General features: G+C 43.7%; 1 long non-coding RNA gene across 9 annotated transcripts in view; it reads right to left on the reverse strand.

Moving 5' to 3' along the window:
• The window catches only part of LOC146870240 (uncharacterized), a 72,115-nt gene extending 59,302 nt beyond the window's left edge, over positions 1-12,813 (reverse strand). For 5 of the 9 annotated variants that reach the window (XR_014970092.1, XR_014970126.1, XR_014970132.1 and 2 more), the window contains exons 1-2: positions 12,185-12,607; positions 6,394-6,457 (exon numbers count right to left, since the gene is read on the reverse strand). This is a non-coding gene — a long non-coding RNA (uncharacterized LOC146870240). The other 4 variants (XR_014970097.1, XR_014970122.1, XR_014970130.1 and 1 more) reach the window with 2 other exon arrangements.
• Positions 12,814-16,460: the final 3,647 nt, after the last annotated feature.

The following is a 16,460-nucleotide window of genomic DNA, read 5'->3' on the forward strand; positions in this document are numbered from 1 at the left end:
ACGGGACGTTTTCTGTACGAATCCTAAATCTAGCTGCAGTGAGTCTGTTGTAAAGGCTCATGGTTTGTGTGTGTGGGCCCTTTTTATTGGTCCATTTGTGGGTGGGCCTCAGTTTGAATTTTTAGTGGGTGTGTTATAAGTGGTGGTTGTGAGTTTGCCGCGCTGTTTGCCTGTTTGGATGTGGCCAGGTCAGTCATTTCCATGTTTTGTGCACTGTAAACGTGTTTTGTGGTGTTGTGTGAGTCGAATAGACCCTCCTTTTGCTGTTTTACATTGCCTATGTACGGTGCGTACATACGCAATGTTGTTGTGAGGTGCGTACATACGCGATGTTGGGGTACGCACCGTACATACGCGATGTTGTTGTAAGGTGCGTACATACGCGATGTTGGCGTACGCACCGTACATGCGTGATGTTGGGGTACGCACCGTACATACGCGATGTTGTTGTAAGGTGCATACATACTCGATGTTGTTGTAAGGTGCATACATATGCGATGTTGGGGTACGCACCGTACATACGCGATGTTGTTGTAAGGTGCGTACATATGCATGGGGGGCCTGTACGACTCGCACCCCTGTACGACTCGCACCCCGGGAACAACTTTTCCCGGGATACGAGTCGTACAAAGTTTGCTTCGTTGCGGGTAAAGTCATTCCCCGTGTACGGGACGTTTTCTGTACGAATCCTAAATCGGAAAGCCAGTCCGGATCGTACTTGTACAGTCGGACTGTATTTTTAGGATTCGTACGGAAAAGTGTCCGGGTCCGTCTCGTACAACTTTTCCCAATCCAATTCGTACGGATCGGGCCGATCCGTATGTATTTTTCCCGTACGAATCGTACTTCACGGGTCGGACCGGACTTGTACGATTCGTATGGGAAAAATTACAGATACGAGTCGTACGGAAAAAAAAAATACAGGATCGGAATCGACCCCAAGTTTGGAGCTAATAAATATGAGATTGCAACTTACAGCATCCAGCTACTTAATGACATTTTTTGTGATTACAATTAATTCTGATTTTACATTGCGAAGAATTTTCTACCTTTGGGTTTTAACTGGGTTTTATTTGAAGATTGCCTTTCACAATTTCAATAATAAAAAAGGCAGCAAAGATGGATAAAATCACACTGACAGTCTGTTGAAAATTTTATCTCATGTTTTAAGCCTTTATATTGCAATGGTTTTAATTAACTATGCAAAAATAAAGAAACCTGGTAGCCCCACAAGAAAATCTACTGATATATCTTCCCACAGTCTTTCCGGGTTTTTTAGGGTTTTTTAGGGGCAACAGTAACCCCTTTGGCTTGAAAAGATCGGTTTTGGCCTGAGCACAAATATCACAGCCAGCTACGTACTTTGTAACATCTTTTCTTAGCTCAGTCCACCAAAAGTGTCTTTGTCATATTTCATAGGTCTTAGTAACAACGGAATGTCCCAACATAGGCCTCTACGTGAATTGATTGTGGTGGCCATCAGGGAATGATGTAAGGATGCACAGCCCCACCATTCTCATCCTTGCATAAAATGAGTTTTTCCACATAGTCTCTTCACCTGAATGCTACTAATAGACACGGGATGGGCACCAATACTGCCAATTGTTGACAGTCTTTCATGGTAGATGCAATTTACTTGAAGTTTGTGCTGGCAGGATTGTGTGCCTGAGAACTTTGTGTGCTCAGCGTAGTTTCTTCCCTGCATCCCCAATATTTAATCAAGCACTTGTATGCTCTAGGCTAATTTGATTATGAACCCATTGTCTAATCAGGATACAATCTGTGTTTCTTTCTTGCATCCATTGTTTAATCAAGCACCTATGTGTTCTGGGCTAATTCGATTATGAACCCATTGTCTAATCAGGTCACACAATCTGTTTGAAGGCACGGTGTGTGCTGGGGAGTCGGGGGGGGGGACTTGTGTGCTGATGTCGTAAATGGTTTCAAGTATGCTAACCATGAGTTGGCCTTTAACTGAAAACCCTTTCAAGTTTCATATTCCACTACATTCTTGAGTGACCTTTTCCCCTTGCTCCTGTCAGTGTGGGAGTTGGGCCTAACTGTTTTTTTAACCACAAACAGCTGTGCGGTTTCTGCTTGGGCTAGATGTTGCACAATATTTTCATGTTTCATATTTTCTACAGCGTGTTCATTTCTACAACATTCCCCTCTCTAGTTGATATTTCAACTACTTGATATAGATCTTGGTCTGTCCTTGGTCTTGGGAATCTATTACTTTTGTTGGTGTCCTAACTGAAAACATCCCACACCTATTCTCCCAACACATGCTAGAATTACTTGTATCATATAGTATATTGTTAGTAAGATCACAACTGTGGGCAATAATGCCCCCAAGAGTCCTGACATGCAGGATGGCAGCGATCCAAACCAACCACTGAACCAACTATCTGTGGTACCTCCTTCATCTATCATTTTAGTATATAAAGTATACAGTGTCTGTATAGCCTCTGATAAAGCTCAATTTTCTGCATCATTTGCAGGAATGAACATGTAGCACACAGTTCATATATTCTTACACAACCCTCCCTGCATGGCCGTCATAAGGTCAAGGACATAATGGTGTTGTAGCACCATGATTCTTATGGCATGCAGTTCTTCTTTTATGTCATAGAAGCCATCATTGGTGGTATTGTTGAGGAGCTCCGACATGGTGATCTGAGCCAACAAGTTGTTCCTTTAGCTTGAACAAACAGCAAGATGCTCCCAAAGAAAAGTTCAGCATCGATGAACAGAGGATACTCCTGGGGAACTTCATTCCAGGTGCTTGTGCCATAATATACTGCAGTTGTCTTCCCTCATTTGTGGTGTAGTAAGGTTGTTGGGCGGCTCATGGGGGGTTTATGTAAAGTTTATATGTTTATTCCAGCAATTGCCAAGACTGGAGTGTGCAAAGTCACAATGGAATCATTCCTCCCCAGTTTGGTGGCAACTGGGTGTACAGTAGGTCTCCACACTTCTGAAACAGATCCATGAGGCACGAGGTGCTCCCCTGCTTGTCGAAAACTATGGTCCTACAACCAATATTCTGGCCTATGTTGATGGTGCCATTTCCCCTGAAACATAAGGAACCAGAAGGTAGTTTCATGACAGTCTGGGGACCTGCAGTGCTATTTACCCAAGTGTAACGTGAGATGTTTTCATCCCAGGTAGGTGTACATTTCCCTATTGCATCCTAGCTGACATCAGTGCCATTTCATAAAGACATGGCCCTGAAGGAAAATTCAATGTTGGCATGCCACTTATCTCGGGCAAAGACTAATCCTTGGCCTTTGAACACAGTCTGGGTAATGGGTTTGCAAAATAGTTGTTACAACCAGTTGGTGGGAGTGTTACTCCTAGAAATCCTAGATCTAGGACCATCTGGGTCCAATCTACAGTGGTGGGGTGACCTGTCTTTCTCATGCATGATATTTCTTCCCTGATGTCCTGCCTATCTATGAGAATGTATAGTACTTCTGGTAAAGGGTAATTTTTTGTGGCATCAACTAGGAAGCGTACTACCTTGACATGTGTTAACTGCATTTGGGCCTTAATTCTACACAAGTAAAAAGGTAATAAATATTGAGCTATGTCTGGGGGTACTTCTTTTGTGGAGTGCAGTCTATCTGAACCAGTCACATGAGGCATTAGGGAGCACACGAAGCTCAACTCATTTGTGGTCACTGAAACTATTTCTGACATGTGCTGATCTCACATGTTATCTGACAATTTGGCATGGGCATTATGGGTCGCGTTGTATTAGATAGCTCTCTCTGGTTGTGGAAAACACTAATTCCAATGTTTTCCACGTCCGGAGAGAGCTATCTAATACAATGTGACCCATAAAGGGTACTGTGCTAGCAAAGAGAAGAAAGGATAGAATTGAGAGATGAAAAAGAAGCATAAAAACATAAATATGTATCTTTTTAAAAAATAGTCCAAATATATAGTTGGCGGGCGGTGCTTTCATGATGACAATCTTCATTCCCCCCTTTTGTTCCATTTGCATTGTTCTTTGTTTTTGGCAAGAAGCTAGGTTGAGACACACATGGCTGTGGTGTATCCAGGGCTTCCTGCCGTCTACCTAGAAAGAGGTTGGTGTGCCCATGGTGACTGTGTAGGCGCCCTCAAAACGTTTCTGCCTCCATTTACGGACCCAATTGCACACAAACACTTGATCTCCTACTTTCACAGCTGGGTGGTGACCTTAGTGTTGGCACACTTTTCTTTTTCTCGGTTACTTGTTTGGAGATGAGCCTTGCATACAAATACATTTGCATTTCATCATTCAGTGCTTGTGACGAGCTTTCTTCCTGCATTCTACTCCCCGTGGCAGGGACTTGGACATTAATAGACCTTCCTGTCACTAATTGATGGGATGTTAAGTGATGGCCTGAACTTGCTGCATTTCTCAGGGAAAAGCGTGCTATTGGCAAACAGTATAACCATCCCTTCTGGGATTCCCCATTGTGGAATCACTTCCCATATTAAGAATAAAACACCTGACTTGGCATCACAATGGACGCATGGTCCTGCTTCAATTCATCGGTAAAATGGGAAGATCATCACAATGAGGTACCTGAAGTCACTGCACCTATCAATCATATCCACAAAGTCCTGATTAAGGGCTTTGAGGGTACCTTGTGGTCGCAGGATGGTAGAACTTATCACTTGCAGTGGAAATTGGGTACAAACCAGTCTTGTATTTGTGTTGCAAAATAGTCCCTGGAGGTATGGGCTGGCGAATGGATCTGATCCACGGTTATTGTGAGCAAAGCCTGTGGCATTACTGGTTTTACCATAGATAGTTGTCTATACACTAGGTAATCCTCTGACTGGATGCATCCTCTATCTTCCCATAACTGCTTTTCGTGCAAAGGAGCTGCTTCCTGCAATTCTCTCAGGTGTAATCTCGCTGTCTCAGTGCAATGAGGTTTGTCCATGTTTGTGGCAGTTTTGGGTCTAGACTCTGCTGGTGAGGCAGTCTGAGCCACCAGAACAGGGACAGTTTTGTGGGTCTGATAGCACCTTTGGGTGCATGTGCCAAGCTGCATCTTTAGCTGCCTGATCTGCTAGTTCATTACTCCGGGACACAAAATCCTGTCCATTTGTATGCACTGTAAATTTCACAACTGCCACTGCCTTTGATAACGCAAGTGCCTCTGTTAGAGGCTCTAAGAGGTTTCTATCACATGACTACCATCTGATGTGAGAAACCCTCTCCTGCTCCATCTCATGATGCTTGAGTGAACATTGATTGTTACATACACTGAATATGAGTATATAGTAATTACTTCTCCTGCTCTCCACTGAACGACCGCTGTTAATGGTGTTAGTTCTGCTGTCTGGGCGTAATAATGTACAGGTAATGTCAGTTGTTCTACGACCTACAGTTTATCAGAGGAACCATGCTGTTGTGCCTTGACTACTGCTGCTACTATGTGTCTAATTCCTTTCTTCTGGCCAATTGTAGAGGAACAGTCAACAAAGTAGACAATGCTACCTGGAATAGGGTCCTCTGTGGCTTGACTGCATTCGTTGGGACTATATGTTGCAAAGTCGTGCGCATCCTCCTCAGGGTCTAATATTGGTGGGGCAAAGTATGTTGTAGGGTTCACAGCATGACACTTCACAACCCTCAAAGATGGAAGTGCCAGTATCACCTCATATCCAGACACTCTCTGAATAGTCAGAGTGTTTTTCACCTTCTGAATTATGGCAAAAGCTGCATGACTTGAGTCCAGCAGCCCACTGAATTATGCAATCGGTTTGTGCCCAGCTGTCATCAACTGACCGTTTTAATGGCAGAATAAATAAAGATCTGTGTGTCATGATTACCCTCACACAGTAGATTGTAAGGCAGTGCCTGGAACATCATCATGTAAAGCGCAGTTAGATTGTAAGGCAGTGCCAGGAATAGAGTGTGACTAACAGGGAGTAATATATTATAATCCCAAATATTTGCATAAAAAACCCAACCCTTTCCCGTGCACCCAGCACAACCGCATATGCTAATGTATTTACCCGTGTATTATGGTATTGTCACTTTCTAACTTTCGTTATCAAACTTGTGGACAATTAGATTTGTTTAGTCTCATTTCCGTAATCAATAGTAATATTATGAGCAATAATAAGTCGTTACTTGATCAGAAGTTGCAGCTTTTGAACAAAGAAGGAAAAGCTGGCAAACCTCGAGCCGGTCGAGTTACACTCATTCACAAGGAAGTGCTGGAGAAGAAGAATAACCCTTAGCAGCGTCGCACTACGCTGTCGGTGCGTCGATGTGGCGGCCATCTTGGGTGTGGCAAAACTATTTAAAGCCACACTCCAGTTCTGGAAGGTGCTTAGCCTTCCGGTTCTCATCAGGGAGATTTAGTTTCCAGGGACGCTTACCTGAAACTGAAAGGGCGGTCCTACGCCTCGATTCCACATTCCGAATTCCGTCTTGGCATCATTCCTGAAGGGAAAAGAAAGAAAGTTAAGTACAATGCTTAATTTTTGTGGCACCCTACACAAGAAAGATTGGCATGCAAAAACTAAAGAGTTTTGTGTAACAGAAGACTTGAACAATTTTTGGAACATTTTCCTTAAAGAAGTATTTAAGGAAGAACAATTTGCAAACAGAAAACGTTTTGTGCTCCGAAAGAAAAGAACTTCATAAACCTGCTAAGGAAACTAAATTTAAACATTTACAATATTGTCTTTGTAATTCAAACATTGTATTTGTTTTCCGTTTGGGAAGTGTATTTGTCTTTTTCCCTTTTACCTTCAGATCTAGTGGTAAACATAGAAGTTGCAGTACAAAGTTGAGTAGTATGTACCATAGTCAAAGTGATACATAGCAAGATGTGTGTTAAACAGCAATGTGTGATGAGGTTCTAATTAAGGTGTTTGTTTTTCTAGTATAACCATCAAAGAAGAGCTTAGTGAGTAGACTACACCAAATAACTTTGCTGCTGAACCCCAACCACTACATTCATTAGACAAGAACACACCATTACGCTACGCCTTACAACTTTGGCTGCACACTAACAAGGGGTATTTACTTGTGCTATGAAAGGCACCAGTTGTTCATATAGACATAGATAATACCGATAGTGAGTCTTGTTGCCTCGCTAATACTGATAGTGTCAGTCAGTCAGTCAAAACCACTTTATTCGATTATTAAAAATCATAAAAGTATGCTATACAAATGCAAAGATGTAAAAGACGATTAATAAAAAATATACATATAAAAAATATACAATTTCATTTGTAAAATACATGATTAACCATAACCATTTAGACAGTTAGTACAAGTTCAAATTTCAGCTATTAGAGGGGATCAACATCATGTACAATTTTTAGTCTGGCCCTCCTCTCTCTGACAGCTGCTACTAAGAAACTGGCAACACAGAACATAATTAATGGAGACTCTAACAAATTTAAAAACATTAGGGCTGGCTTACACTGGCTAAAATTCATACTTTTTAACAGAGGAATGATAAACCTTTTCCTGGCATGATTAAAGAATGTACAAAAGAACAAGAAGTGCGTGATGTCTTGAGGGGAAAAGTCGTCGCACTTGCAGGGTGCAACATCTTCAAGTCTTCTCCAACCCTCCACATCCCAAAGAACCATATGAAGTTGGTTGAACCGCAGTTTGGTTAGCAACCATCTATGGGAGGAGTTAGAAACTACTGATAGATAAAGTGGGGTCCCCGGGGTTAACAGAACGTGCGCCCTGACCGATGGTTTGCAGATTTCAAATCCCTCTCGCTCCACCTCCTTTAATTTCTTAAAGTTAGATTTTACCCACTCCAGGTCTGCCTTACATAGGGATTCGGGGTTAGAAAAAATATCTGGTCTCCCCACGTATGCAGCTAGCGTCTCGATATTAGACAACCACTGGATTTTGTTCCTATAATCTAGACTTAAACAGTCCTTTAGGATTTTGTGGTTGAGGGCGAGATTCGGGTTTAGCCATGTTTTTATCCATAATAATAATGGTGCTAATTTAATGATATCTGTTATATAACCAATCCCGAGTTCCAAATGAACTGAATAGGAAGCTGTTGATTGTGGGAGGCCAAGAAGAGAGCGCAAGAATTTGTTTTCCTCCGTCTGGATCACATCATGCTTGATATAACCCCAGATTGACGCCCCATACCTAACAATAGAAATAGTTTTGGCCTTATATATGGTTAATATTGCCTCTACCGGTTTCCCACCCAGTCTTTTTGCAAAACCTAGTACTGCCCCACCAGAGGTTCTCGCGGAGTTTGCCTTTAATAGAAGCTGGGGGGACCAAGAACTATTGTCATCAAAAACTACTCCTAAGTAGGTGAATACTCTCACCCGTGAAATTTCTTCTCCCCCACAAAAGAAGGGCTTAACCTTATTTTTTGCCCGGCCCAATGACATCACGTGTGATTTGTTATTATTGACTACCAGGTCCAAGCTTTTCATGAACTCTCCAAACGAGTCCAACAATTTCTGCAGGGCCAAGGGAGTCCTGGCCAGGAGAACAGCATCATCCGCGTATAGGAGGACCGGAATCGGGGTACCTCCCATACGCGGAATGTCCAGCGTTGCTGACAGCAGACTATGTTCCAGGGCGTTAATATATAATGTAAATAGCATAGGGGCTAATATACATCCCTGTCTCACTCCTCTGCTGGATTTAAAACTGGACGTACATTTCCCCTCGGCCGTCATCCTAATGGAGGCATTTAGGTCTTTATGGAGCTCAGCTAAGAAATACACCAGCGACCTATCAAGCCCCAATTCCAGCAGCATTGTCCACAGCTTAGACCTATTGACGAGGTCAAAAGCTGTGGACAAATCCATAAAACCTAAGTAAATTGAACCGCTAGCCACCTTGGTGTATTTGGCTGTTATAAGGAGAAAGTTCAAGCATTGGTCCTCTGTGCTCCGCCCAGCTCTGAAGCCATATTGGGCGTCTGACAGAATGTTATTGTCAGAGGCCCACCCCGTTATCCTGGCAAGGATAACTTTCCCCAAGATCTTTATAGAGGAATCCAACAGGGATATTGGCCTATAACATCTCGGGTCTGCCCTTTGACCTTTCTTGAAGATCGGTATTATAACCGACCGAGACCATGATTTAGGGAATCCAACACAAGTCGCGTTATTAAAGACATTTGTCAGTATATTGGCCCAAAACAAAGGATTGGCCTTATACATATCGGTTGGCACTCCATCTGGTCCAGGGGCCTTCTTTCCTGCTGATTCTTCAATCGCTTTGATGACCTCTCCTATGTGGAACCTAACTGGCATAGAGGTGGGTACCAGGCCTTGACCCATAAAAGGTTCTAGATCGAGGTGACTGCCATAACTATTTTCAAAGTGGCTCAGCCAATCCTCCTCTGCAATGTTAGTTTCCAACACGTTATTTTTAATGTTCGAAAAAAGGGGCGTATTAATAATTGACCAAAATTTTGCACTGTCCTTTAAAGTAGCTTTATCCATAAGATCCGCCCAGGCGTTATGTTTAATTTCTTTTTTCCTATCCTCCAGTGTTTTTTTATGATCTCTTCTAAGCTGTGACACCAGAGTTTTATTCCTCGGGCGTGCCTGGAGAGCTTTTTTAAGGCAATTATAGGATTTAGTACATTTATGGTCAAACCAGCCCGTGGCTAAACTATTAATTGCAGGTCTGCTGTTACTAGTTAATTCATTTGCCACTTTAAGACAAATAGATTCGAACGAGGAGATTACTTGCTTCCCCAAAGCATGTTGATCTCCACAGATTTCTAGTTCCATAGCCGCCTCTGTAGTGATAATATTAAAAAACTCCTCTGGAATTATCTTGCTCCAGTTTAACCTCCTCCCCTGGTCTTTTGCCCTCACTTCAACAACCATCTTGGAGGGTATGGATTTATTTAAAAAAGAGAAACCATCAATCAATTCGATTGCCACTGGGTTATGGTCACTAAAAGTTGACTGTATAGCGTTATAAAATACTACACAATTTAAAAGACCAGAAGAAAGAAATATGTAGTCAATTATTGTGTCACTATCTCTACCTGTAAATGTGGGAACCCGTGTCCTTTGATCGGAGAAGCCTGGATCATACAGTTCATTTTCAGATAAAAGCTTCTCCAGTGCTTCCCCCTTTTTTGAGTGCTCAAAGTGTTGCGGGGATGTAAACTCTGGTCCATCGATATCAATTAACAAACAATTATGACTACATAAGTGCACATTAAAATCACCTAACAAAATATAGTGACAGAAAGTGGTTTGCTTTAGAATATAAGTGTTTAAAAAATTTGACAACCAAGTCAAATGAATATTCGGCGAGTCCCCTTGCTGGGAATTATAACAATTCACTAATAATAATTTCATACTGTTAGCGAATTTGAATTCCAAAATAAGGAAGTTATTGGATAAACAGGGTATCCTGGTAACTGACCCTCTTAAATTCACTGATACCAAAACCATTAAGCCCCCTATAGCCCTCCCGGACGTTGATTTTTTTGCTGGGACAAAATGGGACGTGAAGCCGTCCAACCAAAAATCACAGTCGATTTCCCAAGTCTCTTGAAAAGCCATGATGTCGTAGTCTTTCAAGAAACTTAGCCAGGAGGGATTATCTCTCTTAGAGCGTATTCCCGCCACATTCCATGTTACCATCTTAATGTTAGCACCCTTAGGATTCCTAAGTGTCGTTGGGCTGCAGTTGTTACCAATGGGATTCATGAGTACTTGATCATTTTCCTGAGGCTCCAAACCGGTGCGAAACTCAACCCTGATACTCTCGGTAGCCTCTCGTCAATCACACAAATCCAAGGAAGAAAATACCTCAAAACGATTTCGAGTAGGAATAATGGACCCATAATCAAAGAAATTATCTTCTACTGGGCCCTGATTGGAAAACGGCATCGGTGTAATCATTGGTCTATAGGTTCTCATGTTTAAGCTATGTAGGGGAACACTGGGGGGGTGGATATAAAAGAAACCAAGAGGACGCACCTGGATGCCGTTTACATCTTGTACCAATGTGGCAGCCCTCAAAAGAACTGTAGCCACATGTTGTGGGTATCTGAAGTTAGCTATTATACAATCACCAGCACAGGATTTTTTCGAGGGCCCAATCCAACTCACTCGTCTAGTACTTAGGATTTCATTATCAAGATTAAACGGAAATCCACACTTTCTGTGCAACCAGGAAACAGTTTTGTGTTTCAGGGAATCATGAGTTTCCTTGTGTATTAGAGCTGAGTGACTATCCTGGGGTGGTACATTAGTTAAAATCACAACATACGGGGAACATGCCGGAGGTAGATTTATAGACCTACTTTTCTTTGTCTCCTGGCTGTTCAGTGACGCAACCAACCCCATAGGGGCTAATGTAGGAGTTCTATGTGCAAAGGTAGGCTCAGGTGTAACAGGGACTGAGGTGTTGGAAGACTGAGGGGGATGATGCTGGTTAACAACTCTAGCAACATTCTCCTGCCCGGCTGCTGCTATCGCCTTAGTGTTACTATCTATCAATTTTAGATGTTTAGTTAGCAAACCTCCTAGCTTCTTGACCTCATCGGCCATGATATCTAGTTTCCGAACAAGGGGTTGCACTAACTGGTTTAATTTAACATCAATTATATCCTCCAGGGAACGCAGTAGTACGGCCATTTGATCCGGGTATATTAAGCTGTTTCCGACATTACTGTCTACACAAGAGTTCGAAGTCTCATCTAAATTAGCCTGTATTTGTTCGGTATTCTTGACCCTTTTTCTAGACTTCTCCCCCCCCCCCTTTTGCTATGCTGCTTTCTACAGTTCCTCACTGGTCTGGCATCAGGGATGGCTTCATCAATACTTTCGCCCAGAATAAGTATATTACAGGCCGACAAATCCTTATGAACCTGGGCTGTAACCGATGAAACAACAGAAGCGGCCGGCTCACCGATTCCATGATCCAGCGGGCTCGCTATGGGAGTCTGGGGAACATTAAGGCTCAGTAGGGAACTGTCCAATCCCAGGGAGGCCCTTCGATCACTATTTATTTTGTTAACCTTTTTCACCAGGTAATTATCAAGAGGACCTGACCCCAAAGTACTTGAGTCCTTTGATCCTGTAGGCATTGTGAACTTTAGCTGATGTGTTAAATATCGGCAGCAATAGAATACAAAGTATCTCGCAGGCACCAACAGGACAGTATACGACAGAAATAGTGCTTTACCGACAACGAAGAACACCTCTAGGACCAGAAATTCCGTCACGGGAAACAAAGAATGTGGCCCAGCCCAGCCTCGGCCAGTCCCGGACTGTCACAGACTGTCCCCCCTTTGTCCGGGCTTCGTCCGGGGCGTCCCGCTCGCGTCCCGCGAGACGGCTAACGATGGAATTATGTAGGCGTGGAACAGTAGGCGGAAGTGGGCGGGTGGGCGGACAGCAGCGCACCTGGGGACACGCACGGACTCCTAGTCAATGGAGTCCCGTGCACCAGCCTGGCTTTCCCTGCGGCAACACCCGATTCCTCCCGCAGCTCCTCCAACAATGGCAGCGTTTCTGCAGCTGATTCACCCCTCACGGCGATGCGGGACCCACGCCAGCGGGTTCCGCGAGCTCCTTTCAAAGGAAGTGGGCGGGTGGGCGGGCAGCAGCGCACCTGGGGACACGCACGGACTCCTGGTCAATGGAGTCCCGTGCACCAGCCTGGCTTTCCCTTCGGCAACACCCGATTCCTCCCGCAGCTCCTCAAACAATGGCAGCGTTTCTGCAGCTCATTCACCCCTCACGGCGATGCGGGACCCGCGCCAGCGGGTTCCGCGAGCTCCTTTCAAAGGAAGTGGGCGGGTGGGCGGGCAGCAGCGCACCTGGGGACACGCACGGACTCCTGGTCAATGGAGTCCCGTGCACCAGCCTGGCTTTCCCTGCGGCAACACCCGATTCCTCCCGCAGCTCCTCCAACAATGGCAGCGTTTCTGCAGCTGATTCACCCCTCACGGCGATGCGGGACCCGCGCCAGAGGGTTCCGCGAGCTCCTTTCAAAGGAAAGAAAGAAAGTTAAGTACAATGCTTAATTTTTGTGGCACCCTACACAAGAAAGATTGGCATGCAAAAACTAAAGAGTTTTGTGTAACAGAAGACTTGAACAATTTTTGGAACATTTTCCTTAAAGAAGTATTTAAGGAAGAACAATTTGCAAACAGAAAACGTTTTGTGCTCCGAAAGAAAAGAACTTCATAAACCTGCTAAGGAAACTAAATTTAAACATTTACAATATTGTCTTTGTAATTCAAACATTGTATTTGTTTTCCGTTTGGGAAGTGTAGTTGTCTTTTTCCCTTTTACCTTCAGATCTAGTGGTAAACATAGAAGTTGCAGTACAAAGTTGAGTAGTATGTACCATAGTCAAAGTGATACATAGCAAGATGTGTGTTAAACAGCAATGTGTGATGAGGTTCAAATTAAGGTGTTTGTTTTTCTAGTATAACCATCAAAGAAGAGCTTAGTGAGTAGACTACACCAAATAACTTTGCTGCTGAACCCCAACCACTACATTCATTAGACAAGAACACACCATTACGCTACGCCTTACAACTTTGGCTGCACACTAACAAGGGGTATTTACTTGTGCTATGAAAGGCACCAGTTGTTCATATAGACATAGATAATACCGATAGTGAGTCTTGTTGCCTCGCTAATACTGATAGTGAGTCTTGTTGCCTCGCAGGTCGACAACAAAGATTCTTCAAGCGTCCAGGATCCGGCCCTCCTCCCTGAACCCTACTGCATATCCCAAGTGAATAATTGAATACACAGGTTATAAGGTAGGGTGCTGGGAAATTGGTCCATAACGTCTCTGCGAAACTCAACCTTGCGGACTTCAGGTAAGAACGCTTGGTTAGACTGACGTAAGGCTAAGCCCACAACGAAAGTTTCGCCCAGACATTATGGATCAAGCCCAGCAAATTTCCCTTCAGGACATAGCTACAGTATTAGCCGAAATTCGTTCGGAAAATGCTGCTATACGTAGAGACCTTTCAGCTTTGCAAAACAATATGCAAAATCGTTCTACTTTAATCTATTATCTACTACTTCCCTTATGCAAATTCAAGTAGCAACTCCAACTCCAGTTCTATTAGCGCCTCCCAAAAGATTCCATGGGGATAGCAATAAGTTTACAATTTTCTTGAATAAATTTCACCTACATTTTATAGCACAACCAACAGCATTTCCAGATGATTCTTCCAAAATAGCGATCTTTTTGTCTTATCTAGGGGGAGACGCAGCCTTAATGTCGGAACCTTTAGTAGAAAGAGATGATCCAATATTATATGATTTTAGACTCTTTAAGGTAACATGTTTTTGTGAAATCAGCAGACAATGAGCTACTTCTGACCCTCTGCATTATAGTTCTACGTTTAACAGACTAGTGATAGAAGCATAATGGCCAAAGAAAAGAGGGTATCACTCTTTTATAGAGGATTACGAGAAGAATTAAAAGAAATGGTTAAGCAAATATTAGATCCCCCAGATAATTGTAGTGATTTTATTGATTTAGTGGTGAAACTAAATCATCGCTTGACAGAACGGAAGGGTGAACGAGGCAGATCAGAGCACAAGGTGTTTATGTTTAAAGAGAAAACCAGTAATAAAACAGACCCCAGTGGTAAACCAGACATGGGGGGACCAATGCAAATTGAAACCATTAGGGGGCCCCTTACAAAGGATGAGAAAGAAAAACGTATAAAGTTAAATCAGTGTTTATATTGTGGCAAAACCGGACATTTCATAAAGGAATATCTCACTCGTCCTAACGAGGGAAAAGCAAAATTTACAGATGTACTTGTTGTACAACAACCGGAAAACTACTAAACTCGGCAGAAGACGAGGTCAGTTTTCGGAGTGAAACCTGTAGTTTGGCCTCCACCGCTCCTGGGACATCTTCTCGTCATCTTAGTATGATAGATTTGAAATTCCTAAATTACACACATGATGTTCGCGTTTGTGGCCTATTAAGTTGCGCCTGCAGTATAAAGGCCTGCTTGACTAATGTGCCTCCATATTGGATTTCGTAATCATTGCTAGACTGCCTATTTTGTATTTTTTTGCTAGGCCCAGAACTGAAATTGCTTGCTTCAGCAGAACATTGCATTTTGTTATGTTTTCTGTACATGCCCAAGGTTACAGCTGTCCTTGCTAATGAGAACGAGATTGTTTCACATTCCATTGTGCACACTTCATTCTGCTCCCACGTTAAGAGATGCTGAAACCCAGCACTGTGGCCTTGTATCCCTGATAACATGTTCCCCTCTAGCATGTGTTAGCTCATCTCTCTGTGCTCCATTGTTCATGTTCAGCCCAGGCCACTAACTTTCGACAGTGGGTGTGGTTAGAGATGGATGGGAAGTCCTTTTTACTTACTGTAACTTGTTGGGGAGTCAGTCCTCTCGACGCACTCCTTTGGGTCAGGTTTTGACGGGGCTCCTTTATAGATTTATGATAATAAATGCTTGTATTTCTCCACTGTCTGACCGGCTCTTCAATTGGGAAGGCATAGCAGGGGGTTGTAAGTATAACCCGCGTGGCCCTAATAGCCACGTCCTTCAGATGGCCCCCGAACAGGAACGCGGCGAAAGGGCTTACTCTCCCGTAGTCGGGAGTAGGGGCTGGGGTGGTACCTGGTCGGTCAGGCGGATCGGAGGGCCCTCACATAAGACCGAGTTTGGTTCTTGCAGCTGCTCCGCCTCCCCGATCGGGCAGATGCCAGGCTAGTGGCCCTTGGCCGGAGTCCTAAAGGCGAAACCTTGGAGCTGACCATTTGGTCCAAAGAGTCGGCAGTGGAGTACGACTTGTGTGACCTGTGTGCACCAGGTGAGTGATTTGATTTGTGGAACATGGCGCCATCGTATGGAACTTGTTGGGTCTGCGGACCCTTTAGGAACACAGAGTGCTTGTGAGCAGTCTGCCCTGGCCAACTGGAAATTGGCCACTTTGTAAAAGGGTCCGGGACTGTTTGCAGTTAATCTGCCAGATCTTTGGTGAGTTTATTTTGATTTTTGGAAAAAGATGCACGGTGTTCACAGTGAGGTGTGAGCAAACTGCCGGAAAGTCTTCGGAAAGGTCCGAGGCAGGCTTTGGAAAGATCTGGGAAAGGTCTGGAGCAATACAAGCCAACTGAAGTTACGTTAGCCAGGTGGAGCAACTCTAGCCAGAAGGGTCCATGATGAGGTCCGGGGAAGGTTTCGGAATAGTCCCAAGAAGGTCTGTGGCAAAAGCCTGTCTTTTGCTTTCTGGAGCAGTCTACAGACTGCTTGATTTGGTCTTGTATTGGTTTGGGGCTGAGGCCAGTCCTCTGGTGTAGACACGAGCCGACGGGCTGTGTCCTCTGTTGTACTTGTACGGTGAAGACACGTGTTCTGTATCGATCCTGGTCTTGTAAATGATGGGTCTGTGGACTCAGGTATGATTTTAGGAATTGTTTTTTTGAGTATGGTGCGATATTTGGG

The sequence above is a fragment of the Triturus cristatus genome, chromosome 1_1 (genome assembly GCF_964204655.1).
Source record: "Triturus cristatus chromosome 1_1, aTriCri1.1, whole genome shotgun sequence".
NCBI lineage: Eukaryota > Metazoa > Chordata > Amphibia > Caudata > Salamandridae > Triturus > Triturus cristatus.